The sequence below is a fragment of the Malaya genurostris genome, chromosome 1 (genome assembly GCF_030247185.1).
Source record: "Malaya genurostris strain Urasoe2022 chromosome 1, Malgen_1.1, whole genome shotgun sequence".
Lineage (NCBI taxonomy): Eukaryota > Metazoa > Arthropoda > Insecta > Diptera > Culicidae > Malaya > Malaya genurostris.
Genome location: NC_080570.1, coordinates 97,337,305 through 97,353,944, shown reverse-complemented (window position 1 = coordinate 97,353,944; position 16,640 = coordinate 97,337,305).

Sequence of the window (16,640 nt, the reverse complement as noted above, 5' to 3'; positions counted from 1 at the left end):
ACTCCTTTTGTGGAATTTGGCCTTTCTGTTTCAACAGACTTCGCAGCCGATTCTTAGTGTACAGAATCATTGCATGGCTAGTACTATGGGTTCTACTGACACTAAGAATCCTTCCAGGTCGGGGCTCGAACATACGACAACTGGCTTGTAAGACCAGCGCCCTATGCATTGATAAAAAAAAATTAAAACCCTGATTTTTTTTTATTTAACTTTTTCTGATCGTACAGATAAATACCGATTGAGCTTTGGTTACATTTCCGTGAACTTATGTTGGCGCGATTCTGATACCGATATGGTACAGATAGATTTTTGCGCCGAATACAGATTTTTGGAAAAATAACCTGCAACGCTGCAAGGAGGTTGGGCGACACCAGCTAAGTCGGCCGCCGCCGTAGACGAAAAAGTGACAAAATCAGAATCGACCTTCTCCGATTTGGATGAAACTTTGCGAATGGCTTCAGTATAACAAACCATAAGTTTTGAACCGATGAAGAGGTCAATCCGACTCACGACTGATTTTTAAAAAGGGCGTATGTATTTCTGCATTTCACAAAAATTACTTTTTTCAAATCGTTGTAACTCGGAAACCGTTAATTGTACAAAAATGGCTGTAACTTCTCCATTTCTCAAAAGGCACGGATAAGATAGCCATCAATCTGTAGGTTTTAATAACAGTTTTAAAATAAAAAATATCAAATAAAATTAAAACCATGATTGTTTTTATTTAACCTTTTCGGTATATTTTGTAATTATTGAGAAAAAAAATCAAAAAATTTGTTCAGTGTATATTTTTTTCAAAGTGCCCAATCGATTCCCTACAACTTCTTCCTGAACGCCATTTTTGTACAATTAACGGTTTCCGAGTAACAACGATTTGAAGAAGGCAATTTTTGTGAAATGCAGAAATAAATACGCCCTTTTTAAAAATCAGTCGTGAGTCGGAGTGACCTATCCATCGGTTCAAAACTTATGGTTTGCCACACTGAAGCCATGTGCAAAGTTTCATCCAAATCGGAGAAGGTCGATTCTGATTTTATAACTTTTTCGTCTACTCATTCCTGGAATTGCTCCTGCTTCAACCACATGCACACCCTCAAATTCTGTCGAATTCTGTCTATTCGACACTGAGAAGAAGTGCGCTTTCCTTTTTGTGTGATGTTCGCTTCTTGCATCCCCTGTGTAGACAAGAATCTTACACCAGCGTGTATCTCTCTGGTGAAATGCCATCATTGCCGTCAAGGGCCCCCTAAGACCACATGCCCCTACTACCCCTCTGTAAAAATGGTCCTACTGTGTTTACAGTTTTATTGAGTTTTCGAGTTGAAGAAAACCCCATCCCAATTCTGAGTGCAACTGATGTCAAGTGTATGGCACAAATCTCCATATAACTAGGGGATCGTGTCACCTGAGCCTGATTATTCTGATTCCACTTGTAACCGTAGCCAAAATCTCCAGAATTAAGTTTTTGAAAAACTGGTAGCTTTTGCGCCACTCTCGCGAAGCGAGAGGCTACCAGTCGCGTTATTGCCCGACTATTTTTGAGATTTACTCAGGGAATCTTTTGGCGGTTACTCCTATCGCAAAACGAACTAAAATCGCCAATCCCGACAATATACAAAATGGTTGCACTCCGTCGATTTAAAGCGAACGCCGAATAAACGAACAGTTTACTGAGGTGGAATGAGCGTAACGAAAAGAGTGAAATTTCTCTAAAAGGTTACTTAAACGGAAAAGGAATTAAAAAACGGAAATTCAATAATAGTCGCTGTATTCCACTTGCATTTCGTTCGTATTGGACAATAGTTTGTAAGGTTTTGATAATTCAACTTATACGGTCTGTTAACATGGCCATGAAAACGATTTACCTGCGCAGGTTTTGGAGAACTGATGCTGTAGATAGAGCCGATTTCCACGCCAGCAAGATGGCCGCCTATGATGTTCCAACACAAATGAAATGGCGCCAAACTGTTGCGTTGTAGGAGACGACGAACGCCGGCGTGTGCGCTTGGCCGATTCTATAGGTGCGGAGGGTGGTACGGCTGGGTTTTTGCTGAAGTCAACAAGAGCTATGCCCTCAGCACAAGCCAACGTGCCCTAGGCGCCCTCCGCGTACTAAGATTCCGCAACAGGCCGCCGTAGGACGGAATGAAACTTGTGCCTCGAAACACAAACGGCGTCTCAGCGCCGACTCTCGGACTCACGGATGGCTCCCTTGAGTCACCACGCGTCTTCGACAAAGTACCACTCACCTCCGTTTAACTACCCCTAAGGGCGGGCCCCTGTGCACACACGCTCCCTCCAGCTGTCGAGCCGGAAAACGTAAACCCGTACAAAAGCGCCCGTTGATCGAGCGCTGCTGTCCAAAACGAACGCAATTAGAACTCATTTAATTCAAATAATCTCTATATAAATTTACCTTTGTACAATAATTTCAAAAACGCACGAACAGAATCGTGCCCGAGGTTTTTATTTTACCCTCGTTCGAATCTATGAAGATCAAAATGAAAATAATTTAAAACCTTTTCCTCTAACTACACTCGCTATTAATCCTCACCTCTAAGAGAATAAAAAACGCGCACTACTTTTTAAACTTAAGTTTTCGCACAACTGTTCACCAGCAATTTCACTTGTCGAATGACCGAGTGCGATACCACTTACGACCAATTTGCCTCGGATCTATTATTCAAATTTTGGCGGTTGTTTATTTTAAACATGGCAGCGCCCATAACTTGCGCGCAATAACTTAAACGGCATGGCGGTTATATATTTATCATGACATTAATTAGTCGATTTTTCCTATCAACCTTTCGTCGCCAAATTATAGCTAATTTTATTGAATTATAGCAAACTGAACCGAATTATATCATACTTAGTCGAGACACTTTCAAATTAAAATTATAGCTTGAATCTTTACGCGAGACATACGCAAAGCGTAGTTCGTTACATCACAACACCTGGTTTTATGAAAATTTGATCTGAAAAAGATCAAATTTTCATAACTTCAGATCGAAAAACTTTTAATCCTAATGATATTTGCAAAAAAAAAAAAAAAAAAAAAAAAAAACTACGTAGAATATTCAACATATCAGTTTAAATTCATTAAATCAGTCAAATCTTAACAATATCTCTATAATACCATTATACTGCGCAAGTCTACAAATTGGTGCAAGCTGTATTTCCGATTGTTAACGTAATTTGCGATACAAAAAAAACATAAAACCCCAACGTAGACTCTCTACTACAAACCCGAACCTGAAATGATTAGTTACATTATCGGAAACCGTTGTCCGACCTGATACGTGAATTAATCATTCCTTAAACTCACCGCCATCAGACATTTTGCTGATGCAATGGATTAATCAAACGTAACGTGACGTAACGTAACTTGAAATATCACCAGTTATAACATCGGAAAATTACTGTCCGATTAACAATGGTACTGAAGACATTTCTTAGAAAAATGTGAAAAATTGCCATTTTCAATCATCCCGATTGAAACCCTAGCTAAACGTAAATGTTCCGCGCGTAAACATCAAGTTTTATTAACTCGACTCAAAAAACTTACTTCGAAACGTAATCTGATTGGTAACCCCTAAAATATCGCAACAAATATTGTCTTCGAAAATTGACAGCATGCGTACCCCTCCGCATGAGATGCTGGCAGTATAAACGTCAGATTTAGATCGCGGTCTAGTTAATGTTCTATGTTATTGTCGTACGGAGAAAAACGTCAAGATGACAATTAGAAAATATGTCCGTAGTTATAACTCGCGTGTGTACTAAGTGATTTTATTTATTCTATTTTTTTTTAATATACACACTACCCTAATTGTTAACAAAATTGGTAAGTAAAAATTTTTGAATAAATTGTAAGTTTTAACTACTGGTTCTCTTTGCAGGGTTTTTCCTCCTTTTAACCGTTCGAGGTGTTCACCAACTGTTTGAAAGTTGACCTTGACCCTCAGGATTAAGGAAACTTATGGCTCCAGCGACCTTGGACTTGAAATACCATTCCCGGTTTTTTTACACAGGTTTCGAAACAAACTTCGGCAAATATTCAGTTGAGTATTCGTTATGATTATTATTTGTTTGTGTACATTACTAATGCCTTTTTTTGTTTTCAGGTCCAACCACATGTCTTACCATCACTAACCCTTTTTTTTTACTATTTAAGGTACGTCAGCGAGGGAAGAATCGGACGTATGGATGTGGAACACCTGCAGGGCCGGTAAATATGATAGGACTTGAACTTTTTAAAAAGAAACAAAAAAAAACCCCGATCAAACCGTAAGTAACTTTGCCTTTCCTAACCCAAATTTATATTAACACACTAACATAGGTTAAGTAGCTTTGGAAAAAATATTGTTCTGGTTAGGCATCCCTGTAAACTAATTTATTTTTAAGCGTTTCGCTAATCCTAAACTTTGCGCTAATATCAATTTGTCTCGTTGTTTGACCACTGTGTGGTTAGTAACATATTCTTCGTTACAAATTTAGTATTTTTTTAAAAAGTTTGCATGGAATATTCCTAGAATATTCCCCTTTTCGTCAACTAATTCATAGCTGTCGCCCAATACGCGATGTATTATTGCTTCCGAATATTTTGGGCCAAGTTTTGCGCAATAATCTTTAGCTTTATTCGACAAGATTGTATGTTTCTTCCACACTTTTTCTCCTTCTGAGTAAGTTGGAGCATTTTTATTTGAACGTAAATTGTAATATTTTGCTTGTTTTTGGTAGGCCTCTTGAAGGTTCTTTCGTACATCTTCATATAATTTTTCCCGATTTGATTCATTTTCAACTTTATGTGGTTCCGCGCTAGTGTATCGAAAATTTTCAAATTCAGTTCCATTATTCACTATATTTCTACCAAACGTAAGAAAAAAAGGTGAATATTTAGTCGAGTCGTGTACGGAGTTTCGAATTGCATTCGCGATTAACTGAAGGTTTTCTGACCACGTTTTGTGACTTCCTTTGAGTGTTGCGCGAATTGCTGTCGTTATTACCTTATTCACTCTTTCTGTGTTGTTCACCTGTGGGTGGTAGGAGGGAGTTAACCAATGTTTCGCTCCGTATTTCCGTAACAGGTTTGCGAATTCTTTTGACGTGAATTGTGGACCGTTATCGGTAAGTACCATTTCTGGTACACCAAACATAAGGAATACGTTTTCTTCTAAAAACTTCACTAGCGTAGGTGCGGTCGCTTGACGAAAAGGTTCTATTAACACAAATTTAGTGAAGACATCCGTAACTACCAGCAAACAGGTGTTTCTAGACTTTCCCGAAGATGGAAAAGGTCCTACATAATCAAGTGTTATTAACTGCCATGGATAATCACAAAATTTCTTTCGAGAACCCATTGGAGGCGTTGAGTTGATGTTTAAGCTTTTCGCTGTTTTGCAAGGTTTGCAATCCCGGCAGAAAGTTTTCGTTTCTTTTGCCATTCCTGGCCAAAAATACCTTTCTTTCAATTTGTTTAATGTTTTCTCGTAACCCAAATGGGCTAATTCATGTGTACTTCGGACCAGTACTTCGCGCTCTGCTAGTGGCGGGTAATATTTCCAACTGAATCGTTTATCCGTGAATACTTTACCAGTGTCGAGATGTTTGAATATTTTCTCTCCTGACACCATGAAATTTTTAAATTTTTCCGGGTTTTCTAATATTTTTGTTTTAAATTCATTATAATCCGGGTCCGTTACCTGGATTGATTCGATGCGGGACAGACAGTCCGCTAAAACGTTTTCTTTTCCCTTCCGATACTGAAGAATGAAATCGTACGATTGTAACTTCAGTGCCCATCGTAACAAACGAGAATTAGCGTTGGCTGCTGAAATTGAGAACAGCCACGTGATGCTTTTCGCATCGGTAATCACCGTAAAGGTTGAGCCTTCAATGTAGTGTCTGAAGTTCTCTACAGCTAAAAGCACTCCCAAACATTCTTTTTCAGTAGCTGAATATTTCCTTTGGGTGGTAGAGAGTTTTTTGCTAAAGTAGCCAATGATTTGTCTACCGTCTTCGCATTCCTGCAGGAGAGCTGCACCAACCGCTAACTGAGAAGCATCCGTTTCTATAATGAATGGACGGGAATAATTCGGATTAGCCAACACGGGTGCGGAAGTCAGGGCAGATTTTAACTCGCAGAAAGCTTGCTCTGCCTCTTCTGACCATTTGAACCTCTTGTTTTTTTTTAACAAGTCCGTGATTGGTGCCGTCAAATGGCTATAATTATTGACAAACTTTTGGTAAAAGCCCATTAAGCCCATCAATCTTCTTACCTCGCGTATTGTTTTCGGTCTCGGATAGTTGAGAATCGGCTCGAGTTTTGCGCTATCTACAGACAGGCCATTCTCCGTCAACAGGTAACCTAAGTAGCGCACCTGTTTCCTACAAAATCTGCTTTTCTCTACTGATATTGTTAATCCGGCCTTCTTGAGGCGTTTGGCCACTTCTTCCAATAATCGGAAATGTTCTTCCAAACATTCCGTGGCGATAACAATGTCATCTAAATAAACGAATACGTATGGTTCTAGGTCGAAACCAATGGCTAGATTCATCAACCTATTCATCGTGAAAGGTGCATTTTTTAAACCAAATGGTAACACCTTAAACCTAAAAAGGCCATTTGGTGTTCGAAAAGCAGTAAAATTACGCGAACTTTCCTTGAGTGGGATTTGGAAATATGCATCTTTGAGATCAATGATGCTGAAATATTTTGCTCGTTGTAAACGATGAAAAATTTCTGACATGTTACGCATCGGATATGCATCCTTTTTCGTAACAGAGTTTATCCGCCGAGAGTCGAGACATACTCGGATCTTGCCATTAGCTTTTTTAACTGGAACAAGAGGACTTGCAAATTCCGTTGTGCATTCCTCAATGACGTCTAAGCTTTTCCACCTTTCTAATTCTTGCTCGATTTTTTTCCAAATTGTCGGAGAATATCGATACATTGGCAAATCTCTCATCTTGTTACCCTCATTCAATTCAATCTCGTGTTCTATCAGTGACGTGCGACCCAGATATTGTTCGCTCGTCCAATCGAAGTGCTGAAGCGCTTTCTTGAGCTTTAATTTTTCCTCCAAAGTCAGAGTATGCTCTGTTTCTACGGTCTCCATAGTATCTTCTATATTTGTAGGCAGGTCTAATGTCGGTACGTCCAACGAGTCATCCTCCTCTAACTTGGCCTTCATAATGATCTGGTCATCGCTATTCGTGGGTTGTGTAACGAGTATCTTTAAAAATTCACTGTCGCTCAGAACACCCTTCTCTTCGACTTTTATCATGTTTAACTCTAAGTTTTCTTGTACGGGTGGAGTCTTGAACAGCTGTAACTCTTCCATCCTATCGTCAGATAGAATCATGGGACGGATTTGGAACGCATGCCAGAAATCCATTCCTAATATGAGTGGTTTTTTTATCTGCGGAACGATAAGCGTTGGAACTACTCTCGTTTGTTGACTAAGCGAGTACGGAATATTGGCATAGCCCAAGCAAGCATGCTCCGTATCGTCTGCTGTACATATTTTTATACTTGATCGAAACACTTGGAAACCATGTGATTCGATCACGTCCATTGAACCAATTACGCTCACTCCTGCCCCTGAGTCAAGGAGAGCGATTACTTCCTTTCCCAAAATTTTAACTTTTATGTGAGGACAAGCGGTTGGGTTGACCCGTATCTGTAAAATTTCATTTTGATTTTTATTAAAAAATTCGGTGGGAATCATTTGCAAAGGCGAGATGTTTTGATTCCCTTGTGAGCATCTCGCTTCTAGTTTGTTGGGGACGATTTTTTTGAAGCAGAACCCTTGCTGAACGAAGGATGATTGCTCTCGCAAGTTCTAGTGGTTCTGCCGAGTTTTCCACAGGCATAACAGAACACTAGCTTTCTGGCTTTACAATCACGCCAGCTGTGTCCCGGTTTCTGACAGTTCCAGCAAACTAACGTATCGGTTATCTGAGACTGGTTTTGCAAGTCTGGCTGTTTCTGCCCTTCTCGCTGAAAATGCCCTCTTCTTCTAACTAACTCAGGTCGATTATGTTGACGTACGAAGTTTGGTTTATTTCCAACCATTGCTATTGGAATCTCCTCATCTTCGGAATAATCTGTGCCAGATTCTTGGAGTTCAATATTTTGCACGTCGTGTCGCCCGGTTTGATAAGATTTAAAAAAACTTGAATCGTTCGCGTCGATCCTATGATTTAATTCAATTAAATGCTCGAGGTCGTACACATCCATTACGGACAATCTAGTGCGATAATGGGGGCGCATGTTTTCCCATACTAACTCAAAAAGAGTCTCCGACGAAAACGGTCGCTGAAGGCATTGATTAAGCTTTTCTACCTCTGTTACGTATGCTACAAAGGTTTCACCTCTTCTTTGCCTTGTTTCCCTAATTTGAGACCTTATTCCCCTGTCTCGATTGGGATTTCCATATCGAAATCTAATTTCGTTTTCAAATTTACTCCAGCGTGTAAAATTTTCTTCACGGGTGAACCACCAATCGTTAGCTTCTCCCTTCAAGCGGTGATGAATGTTTCTCAACAATTCGTGACTCGAAACATTCTCATGCCGCGCAAGTTTTTTTATTCGATTGAGAAAATCTTCTACTTGAATCGATCGATTATCTCCCGTAAAATTCAAGTCCCAGTTCTCTACTCTAGACCTTCGGTAGTGACCCCTGTCTCTGCTTCGACTGCCACTAGAGACGGGTGAGTGGCGACGATACCTTCTGCCTCGAAGATCTACACTTCTACGACCTCTTTCCATGCAGCTTTGTCTAATGTCTTCACTAAGTTCACTTTCTGAACTACTTCTCATTCTAGAGTGCCGTATTCTAAAATTCCTCCAGTCTCTTTCCAAACTATCTTCACTGCTAGTTGCTTGTCTGACTTTGTGTTCCCTTTCTGATCTTTCTTTTCGTGAGGTTCGTCGTCGTGTATTGTGTTCGTCACGCGTTTCTTTTTTTTCACTACGGTATTTTTGTTTCTCTCCTCTATCTTTCTGTCGTCTCTCATGTTGATCGCCATGTGCCAGTGGCCATCTACTTAAAAACCTTTCTTTCCTATCACTTCGTTCTGTATAATCACGGTCGTATGAAGGGATCGTGCCTTTCGGGTAGGCCCCTCTCGAATCTTTGCGTTGCTTCTGGTCAGTTTTCTGTCTATCATCTAATAATGAATGTTTTCTCTGGTTATCTGTTTTCTCTGACTCTGAGTCTTTCCAATCAACTTCTCTGTCGTCTTCCGTACCTCCTATCGCTCCATCGTCTGGTTTTACTTCTTGCTGTTCCTTCTTTTTGTTTCCCTGACCGAACTTTTCTACATTTTTCTCATTTGGGTCCCTCTTTTTCCTTTTTTCTTCCTGCTCTCCTTGAGATTCACCCCTTTTTTCTAGCTCATCCTCTGTGCTCTCTGTATTATTCATTATTTCCTGGCCGTGTTCCCTCAAAATCTGCTCAAGTTTTTCGCAAAATTTTTCTTTGAGGGTTTTTTGCTTCTCGTCCGTAACTTTCGCGGTTGCTGCACGGATCCAATAATGCCGAAGTCTTGAAATTAATGTCCGATCAAATTTTTCCCCCAAGGCAACAACAATTTCCTTCGCATTTTTCTGTATTAAGTCAAATTCATCAACTAAAAAATGTTTCCCCTCATATCGTATCATATTCCTCTTATCTTCCTTGAATAACCTTCTTAGGAATCTTTTCTTATCATCAAAAGATTCCCTGCGATCTACTGTTTCATTCCGTAGACGCAACTCAAAATCTACCTCGCTCTCTGTAAGGTGATCTGCAGTAGGCAAAATGTAGTTTTGAGGCATTTTTTTTTTTTTTTTTTTTTTTTTTTACCAAATTACTAAAATGTTCAAAAGTTTAAACAAAACGAACAATTTATTCCTAATATATACGATAAATTATTGTGAATTTACTTCCCAAAATGAATTCCGAGAATGTACTCAAAACCCCAAATAAAGTGAACCTTCACCCCAAGAAAGAAACGAATAATTATAATAAAAGAAAAAAAAAATCGAAATTCTGCTTGCACCAAATAAGTAAATCTTATCTATATAATCTAATATATTCAGGAAAGGAAAAAAAAATTATAAATGATAATAAATATGTATAAAAAAACTGTCTTGTGTAAAGACCACGCTTATAATTAAAAAAACAACTAACTGAAAACTTATTTACGTTGGGCGCCAAATGTAACCGTAGCCAAAATCTCCAGAATTAAGTTTTTGAAAAACTGGTAGCTTTTGCGCCACTCTCGCGAAGCGAGAGGCTACCAGTCGCGTTATTGCCCGACTATTTTTGAGATTTACTCAGGGAATCTTTTGGCGGTTACTCCTATCGCAAAACGAACTAAAATCGCCAATCCCGACAATATACAAAATGGTTGCACTCCGTCGATTTAAAGCGAACGCCGAATAAACGAACAGTTTACTGAGGTGGAATGAGCGTAACGAAAAGAGTGAAATTTCTCTAAAAGGTTACTTAAACGGAAAAGGAATTAAAAAACGGAAATTCAATAATAGTCGCTGTATTCCACTTGCATTTCGTTCGTATTGGACAATAGTTTGTAAGGTTTTGATAATTCAACTTATACGGTCTGTTAACATGGCCATGAAAACGATTTACCTGCGCAGGTTTTGGAGAACTGATGCTGTAGATAGAGCCGATTTCCACGCCAGCAAGATGGCCGCCTATGATGTTCCAACACAAATGAAATGGCGCCAAACTGTTGCGTTGTAGGAGACGACGAACGCCGGCGTGTGCGCTTGGCCGATTCTATAGGTGCGGAGGGTGGTACGGCTGGGTTTTTGCTGAAGTCAACAAGAGCTATGCCCTCAGCACAAGCCAACGTGCCCTAGGCGCCCTCCGCGTACTAAGATTCCGCAACAGGCCGCCGTAGGACGGAATGAAACTTGTGCCTCGAAACACAAACGGCGTCTCAGCGCCGACTCTCGGACTCACGGATGGCTCCCTTGAGTCACCACGCGTCTTCGACAAAGTACCACTCACCTCCGTTTAACTACCCCTAAGGGCGGGCCCCTGTGCACACACGCTCCCTCCAGCTGTCGAGCCGGAAAACGTAAACCCGTACAAAAGCGCCCGTTGATCGAGCGCTGCTGTCCAAAACGAACGCAATTAGAACTCATTTAATTCAAATAATCTCTATATAAATTTACCTTTGTACAATAATTTCAAAAACGCACGAACAGAATCGTGCCCGAGGTTTTTATTTTACCCTCGTTCGAATCTATGAAGATCAAAATGAAAATAATTTAAAACCTTTTCCTCTAACTACACTCGCTATTAATCCTCACCTCTAAGAGAATAAAAAACGCGCACTACTTTTTAAACTTAAGTTTTCGCACAACTGTTCACCAGCAATTTCACTTGTCGAATGACCGAGTGCGATACCACTTACGACCAATTTGCCTCGGATCTATTATTCAAATTTTGGCGGTTGTTTATTTTAAACATGGCAGCGCCCATAACTTGCGCGCAATAACTTAAACGGCATGGCGGTTATATATTTATCATGACATTAATTAGTCGATTTTTCCTATCAACCTTTCGTCGCCAAATTATAGCTAATTTTATTGAATTATAGCAAACTGAACCGAATTATATCATACTTAGTCGAGACACTTTCAAATTAAAATTATAGCTTGAATCTTTACGCGAGACATACGCAAAGCGTAGTTCGTTACACACTTGGGGTTGGAGCTAGGTTAATTTTAGTAATCTTCAAGCGAAAACGATATTTGATTCAACTCATTAAATTTATCCTGACCCACTTTGTTCAGTAATTTCGATAATTAAAAAAAAATATTTTATACAAAAATTAAGCAATTTTTTACAGAACGATCAGTTGATCATACGTCGTTTCAATTATATATTTTTTAAAATAATTTTCAAGTTGTACAGCATATCTGGTTAATCAGCGAATATGATAAAAATACAGCATGAAGAGAATTATCCCCAAAGAGCATTCATATTTTGCATGAAATTTTGAAACATATTTTCTCACACTTCCGATGTTGGTACCACTCATTTTTTTTTAAATGTGGCCGACCACAATGTTTCATTTCTTTCGCGTTTCGCGTTTCCTTTGAAGCTCTATTAGAAGGAAACGCATGGTGCTTAGTTCTGATAGTTATGTACCATGCGTATCCTCCTGATAGAACATTAAAGGAGATGCATAATTGATTCTTTTTTTTTTTAGAAAAACTAAAACATTGAGTTTCGATTCTACATAAAACAAAGAATTGAAGGATTTCAATGAGTCTTAAAATTATTTATTTATTAATTCCAAAATGTGCTTAATCCACCTAGCAGTGAGATTTCCCTTTTTTTATCTATCCGCATGAATTTTTTGCATGAATATTCTTCGCTGTTTTAGCTCTCATGGCATTATTTTAATGACCGTCGTTTTAGGCGACAATTTGTGATTTTAATCACTCATCAACCTGTAAAGTCGAAGATGCAATTCCATGTCGAATTTAAATCTAAACTTGTGACAATCGATTGAACATTCCATGAGATGTGGGAGTAAGTTCCAGTTTAGAGTTTACGTTTGTCTAACGATTGTTAATCGATTTAAATCGATTAAATATTTTAAAATAATAAGCAATATTTGCGTACAGAACTAAAGAGCAGAAGCTTCACATCCAAAGAACCGCATGTAACACTTATATTATAATTCACTTTCGATATACTTGAAAAAATACGTAAAATTGTTTCAAATGTCAAATCGAATATTTTACGAAAATGAATATCATGCAATCATCCCCTAAAGTGAATAGCATCATCACATAACACATGGGCTGAAAAGTTCCGGGCCTAATAGCATATATGGCGCTAGTTTTATTGCAGTCACCTTTTTCCGCAGTTAATACTAACCTCTAAAAGACAGCTGTTAAAATTTTATGATATTCTATTTATTAGTTTGTGAGTTATTGTGCTAGGTGTGACGCTACTTTTGTTATTTTCAAAACACTGGAACAAAAATAATTTCGTGTTTTAATTTTACGCAGCTTCTTGATGGGAAGTGTTATGAAGACTCCGCTCCATCAGAAACAACAATGAAACGTTGGTTTGCTGATTTCAAACGTGGTCGTGGGGACACCGATGATGCAGAACGCAGTGGACGTCCAGAAAACATTAAAAAAATTCACAAAATCGTTTTGAATGATTGTAAAGATATCAAAAGAACGTGTTGGCATTGCATATTGCATGAGCATTTGACTATGAGAAAGCTTTGTTCAAAGTGGATGTAGCGTTTGCTCATTATTGACAAAAAACGAGAACGTGTTGATGATTATGAAAAGTATTTGGCCATGTTTAAACTTAACAAACCGGAATTTTTGCGTTCATATGTGACAATGGATGAAACATGGATTCATCACTTCACTCCGGAATCAAAACGATCGTCATCTGAGTGAACAGCAACTGGTAAACCTCATTTAAAGCGTCCGAAATCACAACAATCGGCTGGAAAGGTTATGGCCTCAGTATTTTGGGATGTGCGTGCTGTAATATTTATCGACTATCTTAAGAAATTTCGCACGAATGAAGAGGTTATCGCTGAAACTGAGGCCTACTTTGAGGCAAAAGATAAATCGTTCTACCAAAGTGGTATTGAAATGTTAGAGTAGCGCTGGAATGGTTGCGTTGATGAATAAAGTGAAGTTTGAACTAAAAAAATTGTGTTCTCTTTGTTAGGCCCGGGACTTTTCAGCTCATGTGTTGAGGTTTACGTAAATTGATTAAATGTCAATCAATCTACGAGAATTTGCGTTGTGAAAAATTCGATTTTGAAAATGGTGAGCAGTGAGTCCTTAAAGTGTAAGTAGTTTGAAAGTTTGCAAGAATTTTTTTTAATTAGAATTTTCACTACTAAGCTAAAAGAATAACGATTTTGTTTAAAATTAATATTTTAGCTATCCCGGTTTTTCGGCCTTACAAACCCACTCACATGATGTTATTAAACAGTCTCAGTCTAAACCTGAACCTTATAAGCTATTGTTCTTAAATAAATAGTTTTTTTTTTGTTTCATGGTAAGAATTCTATTGATTTATATAAAAATCAGAGAAAATCTTCATGTGACTTCAACCAATATTTAAACAATAATTTTCTAGTACCTTACTATGATATTTTGCTTTTCTCTATAGAAAGGTATAAGGATTGCTGAAAAGAAAACAAATTTGCGAACGGAACCTCGAAGACCCATAGTGTTATGTACCATACGACTCAGTTTGTGGATCAAGTTCGTAAATCGAATGGCTGGCACTTCCAGCACAGACTAACAGACAGGACACTCAAATTGAATTCTTTAACCATATAAACGGTCATTTCGAATATTCCTTTAAATGGGACAGTACTCGCATACGTCATGATGGCGCCACGTTACCCTATCAAAAACATCCTGTCTGTCATCTAGACTGTGTTTATTTTTTTTCATTTACCAACCGAGTTGCCATTCATACAGAATCACCTGTAATGTATTGATTTGTATACCTCCATGCGAATTTCATGCAGGATACAGATTTAATACATATCGCCAAAACTATATACAAAATTGTGCCTACTTCTCATCCTCCAACGCAATACAAAATCGAACCCGTTTTGTTACAATATTTACTTGCTTCTGGTCTGCCGCCACTTAATTTCGGATGAAAATTACCTACACAATCAAAAATAGTCCAGATGAATAACGTTGAGAAAAATCAATGTTTACCTTCCAACATCGCTAACAAAGTTAAATATATTATCAACGTAATCCAATAATTTATTGTGATGGTTCATTATCAAATATTTTGATGAAATCAGGCATCCCTGCAAGCAGCTGATCGGTGTTGACAAACGAGGGAAAACCAACTAGTAAAAAAACTTTTACGTAACACAAGGGGTGTACCGATAGTAAATAGTTCGCGCAGTACAATATAGGTGGAACTAGTAGTATAAGTGACATAAGCGACAGAACGTATTGTTTTTATTACCCTCCAATTGCAGAGATGCAAGAGCCGATTTTAAAAAGCCTTGTTCTTTACCTTTCAATTTTAACAAGCCTTGTTTTTTACCCTTCGTTTGAAACCTACTATTAGGTTATTTTATAGGCGCACAACACTAATGACCTTTATCCTCGGTTATTTTACAAATACTTTAATGAAACTCTTTACATAGCAAGGGGAATGCATTATCGCACCACTTGGTGGATTAAGAAGGGTTTTGTATATTATCCTTCGTTCACGTGCTAGCTATAGCAACACCTGTAAATTTGGTAATAATCGATTCATTACCTTTGGAAATATCGTGCTCACCGCAATTTCACAAGCGTACAATCTACAGTCTTCCTCTTATAACGATAAAAAAATACAAACATATCAAAACTACTATTGTAGTTTGTACTATTCGATGCTTTTTAATTGATTGAAATAAAATCATTTTCTTACTTCCTAGAGTAATGAAAAAATTGGGATTCTTTCCTCGAGTCGGAAGGTATAGAACCCCTTAAGTTGTTTCAGTAAGGCCAACACAAATATATATATATATATATATATATATATATATATATATATATATATATATATATATATATATATATATATATATATATATATTGAAATATGAATTATATCTACACAATAGTAAGTTACATCACAGACTAACAGACATGACAGTATGAGTAAATTCTTATAAAAAATAATTTTTCGTGATGCACTAGCTCCACCTATATTGTACTGCGCGAACTATTTACTATCTGTACACCCCTTGTGTTATGTAAAAGTTTTTTTACTAGTTGGTTTCCCCTCGTTTGTCAACACTGATCAGCTGCTTGCAGGGATGCCTGATTTCATCAAAATATTTGAAAATGAATCGTCACAATAAATTATTGGATTACGTTGATAATATATTTAACTTTTTCGCGATGTTGGAAGGTAACCATTTATTTGACGCAACGTTGTTCATCTAGACTATTTTTTATTGTGTCGGTAGTTTTCACCAGAAATTAAGTGGCGGCAGACCAGAAGCAAGTAAATATTGTAACAAAACGGGTTCGATTTTGTCTTGCGTTGGAGGATGAGAAATAGGCACAATTATGTAAATAGTTTTGGCCATATGTATTAAATCTGTATCCTGCATGAAATTCGCATGGACGTAAACAAATCAATACATTACAGGTAATTCTGTATGAATGGCAACTCTGTTGGTAAATGAAAAAAATAAACACAGTCTAGATGACAGACAGGATGTTTTCGATAGGGTAACGTGGCGCCATCATGACACACGTGAGTACTGTCCCAAATAAAGGAATATTCGAAAAGACCGTTAAAATGATTGAAGAATCTAATTTGAGTGTCCTGTCTGTTAGTCTGTGGTTACATTTACTATATTGTAGAGTTTTGTTGGTTCTATTTCAGGTAGAACGCGGTATACTTAGGTTTAGCTTAATAAACGGAACTCTCGCTATTGGGGTGGTTTTCCTGTTTATATTATTGCAACAATGGCAAGATAGAATGGAACAAAAATGAAAACCACTTAAAATAATGTAAAAAGTCGCCATGTCATGTTCCCAACGACATCTCTCTCATCAACATTCTCCCATTTAATCACTTGATAGACTATTA